Source organism: Drosophila biarmipes, unplaced genomic scaffold (genome assembly GCF_025231255.1).
Source record: "Drosophila biarmipes strain raj3 unplaced genomic scaffold, RU_DBia_V1.1 ptg000046l, whole genome shotgun sequence".
NCBI classification, from domain to species: Eukaryota; Metazoa; Arthropoda; class Insecta; order Diptera; family Drosophilidae; genus Drosophila; species Drosophila biarmipes.
In genome coordinates, this window is record NW_026114552.1 from 26,003 (window position 1) to 41,559 (window position 15,557).

General features: G+C 40.6%; 1 pseudogene; it reads left to right on the plus strand.

Moving 5' to 3' along the window:
- The first annotated feature begins 390 nt into the window (after window positions 1-390).
- LOC122818001 (large subunit ribosomal RNA) lies at window positions 391-9,828 on the plus strand (annotated as a pseudogene).
- Window positions 9,829-15,557: the final 5,729 nt, after the last annotated feature.

The following is a 15,557-nucleotide window of genomic DNA, read 5'->3' on the forward strand; positions in this document are numbered from 1 at the left end:
AATTAAGTTGCTTATACAAATTTTATAATGAAATTTTATAAGCATATGGTATATTATTGGATAATAATAATTTAATTATTTTATTCATAATATTAAAAAATATATGAAAAACATTATCTCACATTAGTAAATAATTTGAATGTGAAAAACGAAGAGAAATATTTTCTTTTTCAATCAAATGATACTGAGAAATGTCTAGCATAAAAATTTATCTAGAATTGTCTCTTATTAATGATTAGAAAATAGAAAACCGTTGACAATATTATTGTTCTTCGTTGATTCGTTAAATCAAACAAATGCCATTTATATACAGATATTATTAATATAACGAATTTAATAAAATGTTTTATCATTATATATAAAGAATTAATTGCATATAAAAGTTATACACAACCTCAACTCATATGGGACTACCCCCTGAATTTAAGCATATTAATTAGGGGAGGAAAAGAAACTAACAAGGATTTTCTTAGTAGCGGCGAGCGAAAAGAAATCAGTTCAGCACTAAGTCACTTTGTCTATATGGCAAATGTGAGATGCAGTGTATGGAGCGTCAATATTCTAGTATGAGAAATTAACGATTTAAGTCCTTCTTAAATGAGGCCATTTACCCATAGAGGGTGCCAGGCCCGTATAACGTTAATGATTACTAGATGATGTTTCCAAAGAGTCGTGTTGCTTGATAGTGCAGCACTAAGTGGGTGGTAAACTCCATCTAAAACTAAATATAACCATGAGACCGATAGTAAACAAGTACCGTGAGGGAAAGTTGAAAAGAACTCTGAATAGAGAGTTAAACAGTACGTGAAACTGCTTAGAGGTTAAGCCCGATGAACCTGAATATCCGTTATGGAAAATTCATCATTAGAATTGTAATATTTAAACAATATTATGATAATAGTGTGCATTTTTTCCATATAAGGACATTGTAATCTATTAGCATACCAAATTTATCATAAAATATAACTTATAGTTTATTCAAATTAATTTGCTTGCATTTTAACACAGAATAAATGTTATTAATTTGATAAAGTGCTGATAGATTTATATGAATACAGTGCGTTAATTTTTCGGAATTATATAATGGCATAATTATCATTGATTTTTGTGTTTATTATATGCACTTGTAGGATTAACAATGCGAAAGATTCAGGATACCTTCGGGACCCGTCTTGAAACACGGACCAAGGAGTCTAACATATGTGCAAGTTATTGGGATATAAACCTAATAGCGTAATTAACTTGACTAATAATGGGATTAGTTTTTTAACTATTTATAGCTAATTAACACAATCCCGGGGCGTTCTATATAGTTATGTATAATGATATTTATATTATTTATGCCTCTAACTGGAACGTACCTTGAGCATATATGCTGTGACCCGAAAGATGGTGAACTATACTTGATCAGGTTGAAGTCAGGGGAAACCCTGATGGAAGACCGAAACAGTTCTGACGTGCAAATCGATTGTCAGAATTGAGTATAGGGGCGAAAGACCAATCGAACCATCTAGTAGCTGGTTCCTTCCGAAGTTTCCCTCAGGATAGCTGGTGCATTTTAATATTATATAAAATAATCTTATCTGGTAAAGCGAATGATTAGAGGCCTTAGGGTCGAAACGATCTTAACCTATTCTCAAACTTTAAATGGGTAAGAACCTTAACTTTCTTGATATGAAGTTCAAGGTTATGATATAATGTGCCCAGTGGGCCACTTTTGGTAAGCAGAACTGGCGCTGTGGGATGAACCAAACGTAATGTTACGGTGCCCAAATTAACAACTCATGCAGATACCATGAAAGGCGTTGGTTGCTTAAAACAGCAGGACGGTGATCATGGAAGTCGAAATCCGCTAAGGAGTGTGTAACAACTCACCTGCCGAAGCAACTAGCCCTTAAAATGGATGGCGCTTAAGTTGTATACCTATACATTACCGCTAAAGTAGATGATTTATATTACTTGTAATATAAATTTTGAAACTTTAGTGAGTAGGAAGGTACAATGGTATGCGTAGAAGTGTTTGGCGTAAGCCTGCATGGAGCTGCCATTGGTACAGATCTTGGTGGTAGTAGCAAATAATCGAATGAGACCTTGGAGGACTGAAGTGGAGAAGGGTTTCGTGTGAACAGTGGTTGATCACGAGTTAGTCGGTCCTAAGTTCAAGGCGAAAGCCGAAAATTTTCAAGTAAAATACAAATGCCAAACAAATATATATATTATATAAAATCTAGCTAAATTAATATACTTGAATAATTTTGAACGAAAGGGAATACGGTTCCAATTCCGTAACCTGTTGAGTATCCGTTTGTTATTAAATATGGGCCTCGTGCTCATCCTGGCAACAGGAACGACCATAAAGAAGCCGTCGAGAGATATCGGAAGAGTTTTCTTTTCTGTTTTATAGCCGTACTACCATGGAAGTCTTTCGCAGAGAGATATGGTAGATGGGCTAGAAGAGCATGACATATACTGTTGTGTCGATATTTTCTCCTCGGACCTTGAAAATTTATGGTGGGGACACGCAAACTTCTCAACAGGCCGTACCAATATCCGCAGCTGGTCTCCAAGGTGAAGAGTCTCTAGTCGATAGAATAATGTAGGTAAGGGAAGTCGGCAAATTAGATCCGTAACTTCGGGATAAGGATTGGCTCTGAAGATTGAGATAGTCGGGCTTGATTGGGAAACAATAACATGGTTTATGTGCTCGTTCTGGGTAAATAGAGTTTCTAGCATTTATGTTAGTTACTTGTTCCCCGGATAGTTTAGTTACGTAGCCAATTGTGGAACTTTCTTGCTAAAATTTTTAAGAATACTAATTGGGTTAAACCAATTAGTTCTTATTAATTATAACGATTATCAATTAACAATCAATTCAGAACTGGCACGGACTTGGGGAATCCGACTGTCTAATTAAAACAAAGCATTGTGATGGCCCTAGCGGGTGTTGACACAATGTGATTTCTGCCCAGTGCTCTGAATGTCAAAGTGAAGAAATTCAAGTAAGCGCGGGTCAACGGCGGGAGTAACTATGACTCTCTTAAGGTAGCCAAATGCCTCGTCATCTAATTAGTGACGCGCATGAATGGATTAACGAGATTCCTACTGTCCCTATCTACTCAGTCGGTGTTAGATTGCTCGTGCGAACAGACGTGTTTTCCGTACGCTCCGCGAGTGTAGCCAATATTGACTGATAGAGACCAGATACGAAGCTAGAAACAGCACGAAAATTCGTGTTTTGTGCCTGCGAACCCAGTGCGCGTGTTTTCCCTGTGTAAAAGTGGTGAAACCGGGTGAAATTGGGTTTTTCCCATTGGAAATTTTCCATTGCGCCACGTGTGTCACGAGAGAGGCGCTCTCTTGAGAGAGGAGTTAGGCTTATTTAGGCACATTTTGCCTAAAACAGCTGTGCGGTTTGTGTCATCGCTAAACTTTTATCAGCTGATCAGCTGATAGAGCTTTCCGACCAGCTGATAATAAAGGGGTAAGTCCTTGGTGGAAAAGCTTTTGGGTTGGAACTGCCGATAACCGGCGGATGGCGCCACCCAAAATGGATGTTGGAGATTCTGGCAGTGAGAGTGCTAGTAGTAGGGGAAGCAGTGGGGGCAGAGGACGACCCAGAGGTAAGCGCAATAAAGCGCCGCTGAGGGACGCCTCTAGGTGCAAGTTGATGGCACTGGATGCAACTGCCGCTGACACTGCGACAGCCCCTGCCGCTGCCGCTGCCGCTGCCCCTGCTGCTGCCGCTGCCGCTGCGCCTGTCGCTGCCCTTGCCGCAGCCCCTGCCGCTCCCGCAGCCCCCGCCGCTGCTGCATCCTCTGCTGAACACGAGAAGACCTTCGTTGCACCAGCCAGTCCTCTAAAATCCTTCTCGGATAGGGAGTGGAGAGGTAATGGTGCCGTCGCTGCCGAGATGGGGGACATCCGATCGGAGATCGGTAGGATGTTCATGGTCTCCTATGCCAACCCGGCCACAAATGTGAAGGTACAGTCCGTAGCCAACCGCTACGAGGAGGTTGTTGCAGCCCTCCTTATACGGATTGGAGTGCTTGAGGACCGCCTTAAGAAGCAGACACCGGTTGCCTCGGCCGTCTCATACGCAGCCGCCGCTGCTAGAGGCGCGCACCTTATCGCCTCACCTGCTGCCCCTGTCGCCCCCTATGCCCCTGTAGCCGCACCGCGGAAAATCCGGGAGACCTGGTCGGCAGTCGTTGCATGTGATGATCCGGCCTTATCAGGGAGGCAAATTGCGGACAAGGTCCGCAAAGAGGTAGCGCCTGCTTTGGGCGTCAGAGTGCATGAGGTGCGAGAGTTGAAGCGGGGCGGCGCGATTATTCGCACGCCATCGCAGGCGGAGATGTCGAAAATCGTTGCCTCCGCAAAATTCGCTGAGGTGGGCCTTAAGGTGTCCAAAAACACTGCCGCAAAACCCAGGGTGACGGTACAGGATGTGGACACCACTGTGACGCCGGATGAGTTCATGATGGAGTTAAAAGAGAAAAACTTCGAGGAGATGTCGCTGAAGGAGTTCCAGAAGGCGGTAGTCCTGGCGACCAAGCCCTGGTCAGCAGCTAACAGCGCCACTATAAACGTGACGCTGGAAGTAGATGATCAGGCGTTGGCCGTTCTCGAAAGCGGGAGGGTGTATATCAAGTGGTTCTCTTACCGCTGCCGCTCTCAAGTGCGCACCTATGCGTGCCACCGATGCCTTGGTTTTGACCACAAAGTCAGCGAGTGTCGGTACGCTAGAGAAAACCAGGTCTGCCGCCAGTGCGGACAGAACGACCACGTCGCGGCGAAGTGCAAAAATGCGGTGGACTGCCGTAACTGCCGCCATAAAGGGCTACCCTCGGGGCACTATATGCTCTCGGGTGGATGCCCGATATATAGCGCTGTGCTAGCCAGGGTGCAAGCTAGACATTAACATGTTCAGCTTCATCCAAGCGAATTGTGGTCGAGGCCGTTGCGCTGTCATCGAGCTTGCAAAGCGGATGAGAGATGCTGGCCACCTGTTCGCACTCATTCAGGAGCCCTATGTGGACGCAGGCAAGCGTCTCACTGGACTCCCTGGAGGCATGAGAATCTTCGCTGACAAAAGGAAGAAAGCTGCCATCATCGTGGACGACCCGTCTGCCATCTGCATGCCCATCGAGACATTGACGACGGATTATGGAGTGTGCGTGAGTGTCACAGGAAAATACGGCACCATTTTTCTGTCCTCCGTATACTGCCAGTACTCAGCTGCCCTGCAGCCCTACACTGACTACCTGGATACGGTTCTGCTGCTAGCCAGCAGGACACCGACAATCCTCGGACTTGATGCGAATGCGGTTTCCCCGATGTGGTTCAGCAAAACTCCAGCTAACTCTGGAGACCGTCTGAATCGCGAACGGGGACAGCACATGGACGAGTGGATCATCGCAAGCGGTGTCTGTGTGCTTAATACGGCCAGCCAGGTGTTCACGTTCGATAATCACCGCTCCAGAAGTGATATCGACGTGACCTTCACCAACGAAGCAGCGCGTGTGTGGGCAACATACGAATGGAGAGTTGACTTCTGGGAGCTGAGTGACCACAACATCATCACTGTTGAGGTTACTCCAGATCCAAGCAGTACCGTTGAGAGCCTAGCTCCGGTACCGCAATGGAGGCTCTCCAATGCAAGTTGGCGAAGATTCAGAGTAGAACTAAGGGATGTAGCTGAATGTCTCGAGGAACTGGAGGAATCGCCGTTGGATGATCATGTGTCAGCCCTTCGCTCCATCGTACACGAAGTGTGCGACAGGGTAATAGGGCGCAGGATACCTGCAGCAAGGGGAAACGTAATATGGTGGAATCCTGAACTGAGTACCAAGCGCCAAGAGGTCAGGAGACTGAGGCGCAGGCTGCAGGCAGCTCGTCGGAGTGGCACCGGCGATGTTGAGCGACTTGCCGCTGGATTAAGGCTTGCCTCAGGCCAGTATAAGAAGCTTATCCTGATGACAAAGGAACAAAACTGGCGGGACTTCGTGGGACGGCACAAGGATGATCCATGGGGGCACGCCTACCGAATATGCCGAGGCCGGAAAAAGACAACCGATCTTGGATGTCTTAGGTCGAACGGCGCGCTACTTACGACATGGCACGACTGCGCAGATATACTCCTCCGCAACTTCTTCCCTGTTGCGGAATCCACAGTGCGTGAGGGTATAACTCCTGCTGCTCCACCGACCCTCGAAGCCTTCGAGGTGGCAACCAGCGTCGCGAAGCTGAGAAGCCGGCGATCGCCGGGAATGGACGGCATCACGGGTGGGATCGTCAAGGAGGTATGGCGTGCTATCCCTCAGCACCTGACGAAGTTGTACTCTCGATGCCTCTCGGAAGGATATTTTCCTGCCGAGTGGAAACACCCGAGAGTGATACCGCTGGTAAAGGGGCCAGATAAGGACAGGAGCGATCCTGCCTCTTATCGTGGCATATGCCTTTTGCCAGTGTTCGGAAAGGTGCTGGAAGGGATCATGGTGAATCGACTAAAGGATGTGCTACCGGATGGCTGCAGATGGCAATTTGGATTTCGGCCTGGACGCTGCGTTGAGGATGCGTGGATGCACGCTAAAAACACCGTTTCCACCAGCCGCGAGAGGAGGGTGCTGGGAATCTTTGTTGATTTCAAGGGTGCCTTCGACAATGTTGAGTGGAACGCGGTGCTGGATCGGCTTATCGACGTCGGCTGTCGAGAGATAGACTTGTGGAAAAGTTATTTCTCCGGTCGAAGTGCCAGTATCATCAGCAGTTACGAAGCGGCCACAGTGTCGGTTACACGGGGCTGCCCGCAAGGGTCCGTCAGTGGTCCATTTATTTGGAACCTACTGATGGATGTGCTGCTTCAGCGCCTGGAGCCACATTGTGCTCTGAGCGCGTTTGCAGATGACTTGCTACTTTTCGTCGATGGGAATTCCCGTGCCGATCTGGAGCGAAAGGGCGAGCAGTTGATGGACATCGTGGGAGCCTGGGGAGCTGAGGTTGGAGTGAGTGTGTCAACCAGCAAGACGGCAATCATGTTGCTGAAAGGGAATCTTTCAGACACTAGGAGACCGACCGTACGGTTTGCTGGAGCAAGCCTGCCATACGTCACCAAATGCCGGTACCTTGGCATCTTAGTCGGCGAGCGGATGAGCTTTCTCCCGCATATCTCTGCTCTCAGAGATCGGCTGGCTGGAGTTGCCGGAGGGCTAGCACGGGTGCTCCGAGTCGATTGGGGGCTCAGCTCCCGTGCTAAGAGGACGATATACAGCGGACTCATGGTCCCCTGTGCACTCTTCGGTGCCTCGGTCTGGTACAAGGCGGCGAGCAAGGGCAAGTCCTTAAGACTCCTCACCTCGTGCCAGAGGACCATCCTATTAGGATGCCTACCGGTATGCCGCACAGTGTCCACGGTGGCACTGCAGGTGCTTGCTGGTGCTCCTCCAATGGATTTAGATGCTCACAGGATGGCAGTGAAGTTTAAGCTCAGAAAGCACGTTCCCCTGGACGAGAGCGACTGGCTCTATGGACAGGACTTGTCTGTGTTGGACTGGAAATCCAAGATGGCTCTGCTAGACGAATGTCTGCTAAATGAGTGGCAACTCAGATGGGACCAAGCGGCTCACGGTTTTGTGACTCGCCAGTTTTTCCCAGAGGCAGCGTTCGTCTACAAGAGGAAGGACTTTGTCTTCACCTTAAGAGCCGGATTCTTGCTGACAGGACACGGGTCGTTCAACGCTTTCCTCCATGGTAGAACCCTCAGCACCACAACCGCATGCTCATGTGGAGAGGAGAGTGAGGACTGGCTTCACGTACTATGTGAGTGCCGCCTCTATAGCGATTTGCGTGACTTGGATGCCCTTGGCATTGTTCGAGTCCAAGAACGATGGAACGTCGCAGGAGTAGTCGAGACCCCAGAACGGATGCGTCTCCTAGGAGCTTTTGCTGATGCTGCCTTCTCGAGGCGTAGGATGGAAGCGACGAGGGATGAACCGCAGGCGCCGGGACAATAGTCCCAAAACCCCCTTGCCGTGTGGCAACGGCGAAGAATACTGCCACAGCTTGTCATTGCTTGTCGTAGGAGGCGACTAATATGACATGGTTGCCCCATCCGAGCTTGTCGGAGCTGAAGGGGTGAGGCCCACCGAGCCTGAAATTTCGGTGCCACGGGTTGAGTGGTTCTCCAAGGCTACTCATTGAGGTCGGCCCCCTAGTGGGAGTTTCGTGGTGGCTGTGGTTGACACCTATATCGCGGGTAGAGTCCCCGGGCTCGACGTGGATGTTGCGTTAATACAACTCGGGTGCTGCGACCCAAAGAACAGTAGAGATTTTAGATAGATCTCGCCCCTATGCAAGGGGGAGTGCTTGCCCGACAAGCAAGTACTTAAATTGCTACTGGGGTGGTTGCTATGTACATAGCTATAGCTTCTAGTCCAGGGCGTTGGTTTGGCGCTTAACCCAGACCCTTGCATTATATACTCCCTTGTGGGTATATTAGAATGCCGTGGCTGTAATCCCTTCAGTGCGGAACACGTCACGTTAAATAAGTTCGGAGGGATCCGAGACACACCTGTCCCTATCTACTATCTAGCGAAACCACAGCCAAGGGAACGGGCTTGGAATAATTAGCGGGGAAAGAAGACCCTTTTGAGCTTGACTCTAATCTGGCAGTGTAAGGAGACATAAGAGGTGTAGAATAAGTGGGAGATATTAGACCTCGGTTTGGTATCGCCAATGAAATACCACTACTCTTATTGTTTCCTTACTTACTTGATTAAATGGAACGTGTATCATTTCCTAGCCATTATACGGATATATTTATTATATCTTATGGTATTGGGTTTTGATGCAAGCTTCTTGATCAAAGTATCACGAGTTTGTTATATAATCGCAAACAAATTCTTTAATAAAACGGTGCATTTATGTATTTTTGATTTGAAAATTTGGTATAACTCCAATTACTCAGGTATGATCCAATTCAAGGACATTGCCAGGTAGGGAGTTTGACTGGGGCGGTACATCTCTCAAATAATAACGGAGGTGTCCCAAGGCCAGCTCAGTGCGGACAGAAACCACACATAGAGCAAAAGGGCAAATGCTGACTTGATCTCGGTGTTCAGTACACACAGGGACAGCAAAAGCTCGGCCTATCGATCCTTTTGGTTTAAAGAGTTTTTAACAAGAGGTGTCAGAAAAGTTACCATAGGGATAACTGGCTTGTGGCGGCCAAGCGTTCATAGCGACGTCGCTTTTTGATCCTTCGATGTCGGCTCTTCCTATCATTGTGAAGCAAAATTCACCAAGCGTTGGATTGTTCACCCATGCAAGGGAACGTGAGCTGGGTTTAGACCGTCGTGAGACAGGTTAGTTTTACCCTACTAATGACAAAACGTTGTTGCGACAGCATTCCTGCGTAGTACGAGAGGAACCGCAGGTACGGACCAATGGCACAATACTTGTTCGAGCGAACAGTGGTATGACGCTACGTCCGTTGGATTATGCCTGAACGCCTCTAAGGTCGTATCCGTGCTGGACTGCAATGATAAATAAGGGGCAATTTGCATTGTATGGCTTCTAAACCATTTAAAGTTTATAATTTACTTTTTAAACGACAATGGATGTGATGCCAATGTAATTTGTAACATAGTAAATTGGGAGGATCTTTGATCACCTGATGCCGCGCTAGTTACATATAAAAGCATTATTTAATACAATGACAAAGCCTAGAATCAATTGTAAACGACTTTTGTAACAGGCAAGGTGTTGTAAGTGGTTGAGCAGCTGCCATACTGCGATCCACTGAAGCTTATCCTTTGCTTGATGATTCGATAATAAAATTGCATAATTTATTTGTTGTGTTGAACTTCTTATATAAAGTTCAACCAACAATCTATTTGTATGCATTGATTGTTTGCTTGGCTTTGTGGCGAATTTTTAATCCTTTATATATTACATTCCTAAGGTCTAGATTTTCAAGTAAGAGACCAATTTGATTAACATATCAATATAAGTACAACTCGACCATCTAATAATAACAATATGAATCGTCATCTTATTAGTGACGCGAAGATTGGCAAACATATAATATAAAAATATTCCTAAGGTCTAGATTTTCAAGTAAGAGACCAATTTGATTAACATATCAATATAAGTACAACTCGACCATCTAATAATAACAATATGAATCGTCATCTTATTAGTGACGCGAAGATTGGCAAACATATAATATAAAAATATTCCTAAGGTCTAGATTTTCAAGTAAGAGACCAATTTGATTAACATATCAATATAAGTACAACTCGACCATCTAATAATAACAATATGAATCGTCATCTTATTAGTGACGCGAAGATTGGCAAACATATAATATAAAAATATTCCTAAGGTCTAGATTTTCAAGTAAGAGACCAATTTGATTAACATATCAATATAAGTACAACTCGACCATCTAATAATAATATGAATCGTCATCTTATTAGTGACGCGAAGATTGGCAAACATATAATATAAAAATATTCCTAAGGTCTAGATTTTCAAGTAAGAGACCAATTTGATTAACATATCAATATAAGTACAACTCGACCATCTAATAATAATATGAATCGTCATCTTATTAGTGACGCGAAGATTGGCAAACATATAATATAAAAATATTCCTAAGGTCTAGATTTTCAAGTAAGAGACCAATTTGATTAACATATCAATATAAGTACAACTCGACCATCTAATAATAACAATATGAATCGTCATCTTTTTAGTGACGCGAAGATTGGCAAACATATAATATAAAAATATTCCTAAGGTCTAGAATCTTAAGCAATAGACCAATTCAACTAAGAGTTGACATATAAAAATATGTTCCTTTTAATGTTAGCAAAATTTTATCGTCACATACTGTTAGTGACGCGAACGTTTTTTTCTCCATGTTTATATGAATGTTTATTCAAAGGTAGAAAGGCAGGATCGTTATTTTATAAGTGAAGCGATAAAAAAATATTATGCAATAGGACATCTATTTATAAATATTTTTAAGTCTTAGAAATTCAAGTAAAGAGATTCAAGAAATTCATTCAACTTAGAGCGCACATATAATTAAAACTATTCCTGAGGTTTAGAAACCAAATTAAATAAAGAGGACATATAAACGTATGTGGTATTTTGATGGTAGTAAAAATGTATCGCGATATTATTAGTGACGCGACCAATTTTTATACTCTTTGCTCCATGTGCAAATATATCTAGTGTTTAGATAGTCAATTAAAAATGACAATTTTAACTAAAAGACTTAAAAAAGTGTTTGTCAAACTTATAATTTTGTCAATACTATATAAAACGCCAATCATATCCTTATAAAAGTAAATACGGTATATGGTTATAAATACAAAACCATATATAAATAAAAAAATGAAATCGTATGTATATGGCTTATAGGTATAATACCTATAAGGCATAATAATGTATAATATTAGCAAATATACATATAAAAGTGCATAAATTGTATAGATATGGCATAAAGAAGGCATTTATGAGAATAGCTAGTAGAATTTGCCCATACACTACTAGCGAAATGAGATATTTATACCTAGTGAGGGCGGCACTAGTACTATAAATTGTGGCAAAATAAATCTTATGCAAATGCATAGGATTTTGTCAATACCGTACAAAAAACTAAGTAAAACGTATGGATATTGAAAAATAAATGGATTATATTCATAAAATACGAATATTTCTTGCATTCTCTTGTTATACGAGAGAATATCATACGGAGCGGGCAGCCCCTAGTATAGTAAGCAGTCGAATGGGAGACAGCGTGTCCAAAAACACCTATAGGGAGGTGGTCGTTGGCGGACCTCTCCTCGTATTGGTCAAACTTATGATTTTGTCAATACTATATAAAACGCCAATCATATCCATATAAAAGTGAATACAGTATATGGATATGAATAAAAAACCATACATAAATAAAAAAAAATATGTATAAAAAATTATACATATATTTATATTAAGCAATCGTATGGATGTGGCTTATAGGTATAATACCTATAAGGCATAATAATGTATAATATAGCAAATATACATATAAAAGTGCATGAATTGTATAGATATGGCATATAAGTGACATATTTATGAGAATAGCTAGTAGAATTTGCCCATACACTACTAGCGAAATGAGATATTTATACCTAGTGAGGGCGGCACTAGTACTATAAATTGTGGCAAAATAAATCTTATGCAAATGCATAGGATTTTGTCAATACCGTACAAAAAACTAAGTAAAACGTATGGATATTGAAAAATAAATGGATTATATTCATAAAATACGAATATTTCTTGCATTCTCTTGTTATATGAGAGAATATCATACGGAGCGGGTAGCCCCTAGTATAGTAAGCAGTCGAATGGGAGACAGCGTGTCCAAAAACACCTATAGGGAGGTGGTCGTTGGCGGACCTCTCCTCGTATTGGTCAAACTTATGATTTTGTCAATACTATATAAAACGCCAATCATATCCATATAAAAGTGAATACAGTATATGGATATGAATAAAAAACCATACATAAATAAAAAAAAATATGTATAAAAAATTATACATATATTTATATTAAGCAATCGTATGGATGTGGCTTATAGGTATAATACCTATAAGGCATAATAATGTATAATATAGCAAATATACATATAAAAGTGCATGAATTGTATAGATATGGCATATAAGTGACATATTTATGAGAATAGCTAGTAGAATTTGCCCATACACTACTAGCGAAATGAGATATTTATACCTAGTGAGGGCGGCACTAGTACTATAAATTGTGGCAAAATAAATCTTATGCAAATGCATAGGATTTTGTCAATACCGTACAAAAAACTAAGTAAAACGTATGGATATTGAAAAATAAATGGATTATATTCATAAAATACGAATATTTCTTGCATTCTCTTGTTATATGAGAGAATATCATACGGAGCGGGTAGCCCCTAGTATAGTAAGCAGTCGAATGGGAGACAGCGTGTCCAAAAACACCTATAGGGAGGTGGTCGTTGGCGGACCTCTCCTCGTATTGGTCAAACTTATGATTTTGTCAATACTATATAAAACGCCAATCATATCCATATAAAATTGAATACAGTATATGGATATGAATAAAAAACCATACAAAAATAAAAAAAAAATATGTATAAAAAATTATACATATATTTATATTAAGCAATCGTATGGATGTGGCTTATAGGTATAATACCTATAAGGCATAATAATGTATAATATAGCAAATATACATATAAAAGTGCATGAATTGTATAGATATGGCATATAAGTGACATATTTATGAGAATAGCTAGTAGAATTTCCCCATACACTACTAGCGAAATGAGATATTTATACCTAGTGAGGGCGGCACTAGTACTATAAATTGTGGCAAAATAAATCTTATGCAAATGCATAGGATTTTGTCAATACCGTACAAAAAACTAAGTAAAACGTATGGATATTGAAAAATAAATGGATTATATTCATAAAATACGAATATTTCTTGCATTCTCTTGTTATATGAGAGAATATCATACGGAGCGGGTAGCCCCTAGTATAGTAAGCAGTCGAATGGGAGACAGCGTGTCCAAAAACACCTATAGGGAGGTGGTCGTTGGCGGACCTCTCCTCGTATTGGTCAAACTTATGATTTTGTCAATACTATATAAAACGCCAATCATATCCATATAAAAGTGAATACAGTATATGGATATGAATAAAAAACCATACATAAATAAAAAAAAAATATGTATAAAAAATTATACATATATTTATATTAAGCAATCGTATGGATGTGGCTTATAGGTATAATACCTATAAGGCATAATAATGTATAATATAGCAAATATACATATAAAAGTGCATGAATTGTATAGATATGGCATATAAGTGACATATTTATGAGAATAGCTAGTAGAATTTGCCCATACACTACTAGCGAAATGAGATATTTATACCTAGTGAGGGCGGCACTAGTACTATAAATTGTGGCAAAATAAATCTTATGCAAATGCATAGGATTTTGTCAATACCATACATAAACCGTATGGATATTGAGAAGTTAATAGATTACATCTATAATATGAGAAGTATTTTAGTATTCTTATTAAATAAGAGAATACTATAAGGGTGAGTGGCAAAGAGAATTGAATATACCCGAATGGGAGACAGCGTGTCCAAAAACTACTATAGGTGGTGTGGCAAATATGAGGAAGGCAATATATCCATATAATGAAAATAAAAGTGCGTTTTCTTATTATATAAGAGAACACTATATGGGTGAGTGGCAAAGTAAATTGAATATACCCGAATGGGAGACAGCGTGTCCAAAAACTACTATAGGTGGTGTGGCAAATATGAGGAAGGCAATATATCCATATAATGAAAATAAAAGTGCGTTTTCTTATTATATAAGAGAACACTATATGGGTGAGTGGCAAAGTAAATTGAATATACCCGAATGGGAGACAGCGTGTCCAAAAACTACTATAGGTGGTGTGGCAAATATGAGGAAGGCAATATATCCATATAATGAATATAAAAGTGCGTTGTCTTATTATATAAGAGAACACTATATGGGTGAGTGGCAAAGTAAATTGAATATACCCGAATGGGAGACAGCGTGTCCAAAAACTACTATAGGATGGTCAATGGGCCGGCCGTCTGCTATTGACATATGTCAGTAGAGAAGATATTATCCGTCAAATTTGTTTCTTTATTCATTTATTTGAATACGAGACTTGGCTCCGCGGTTAATATTTTAAGCCCAAAGATAATAACGTTGAAACAAAGGCCAAGTTTCTATTGTACATAGAATAACAAATTGTTTCCGAATTTTATCGTTAATTTTAGGAGGTAGGCTAACATGATTTATATTATATGTGTATTATTAAATAATATTAGTACATAAAAGTCTACCAAAGAAATATAAAAATGTAATTATGAATACATTTTCAATATTAATATCAACTTATATTGTTGATAATAAAAAATAGCTATTAAGAGAGTTATTTAAGAAATTATATAATATATAATAAAGAGTATATATATAAATAATATATAAGTATATATTATTTAAGAAATAAATATAGTAGTAATAATTATATATATACACTCGGTTCTATTTTATATATTACCAGAGACTTATATGGATATATATAGATAAATTTTAAATTTATCGTCAAAATACAAATGATTAACTCAATATCTTATATTGGTTAAACAAAAATTGTACATGTGTGGATACAATATATTATGTATGTCGAACAAAAATGATATTTTAGAATGAAATGTGCATATATAAAGAAAATATATGAAAAATAAATATTGTGTTTATAAAGAATATGATTCTTTTTGACATCAATAAAAACTTGTTATTATTAGTGGCGAAACAAGTATAAATTGGAAAACAAACGTATACGAATGCTATATAAAAATGGCCGTATTCGATAGAAATAAAATCTATAACAACATATATATTGCTAATTTTTATTCAAAAAATATGAATGAAATATGAATAAAAACATT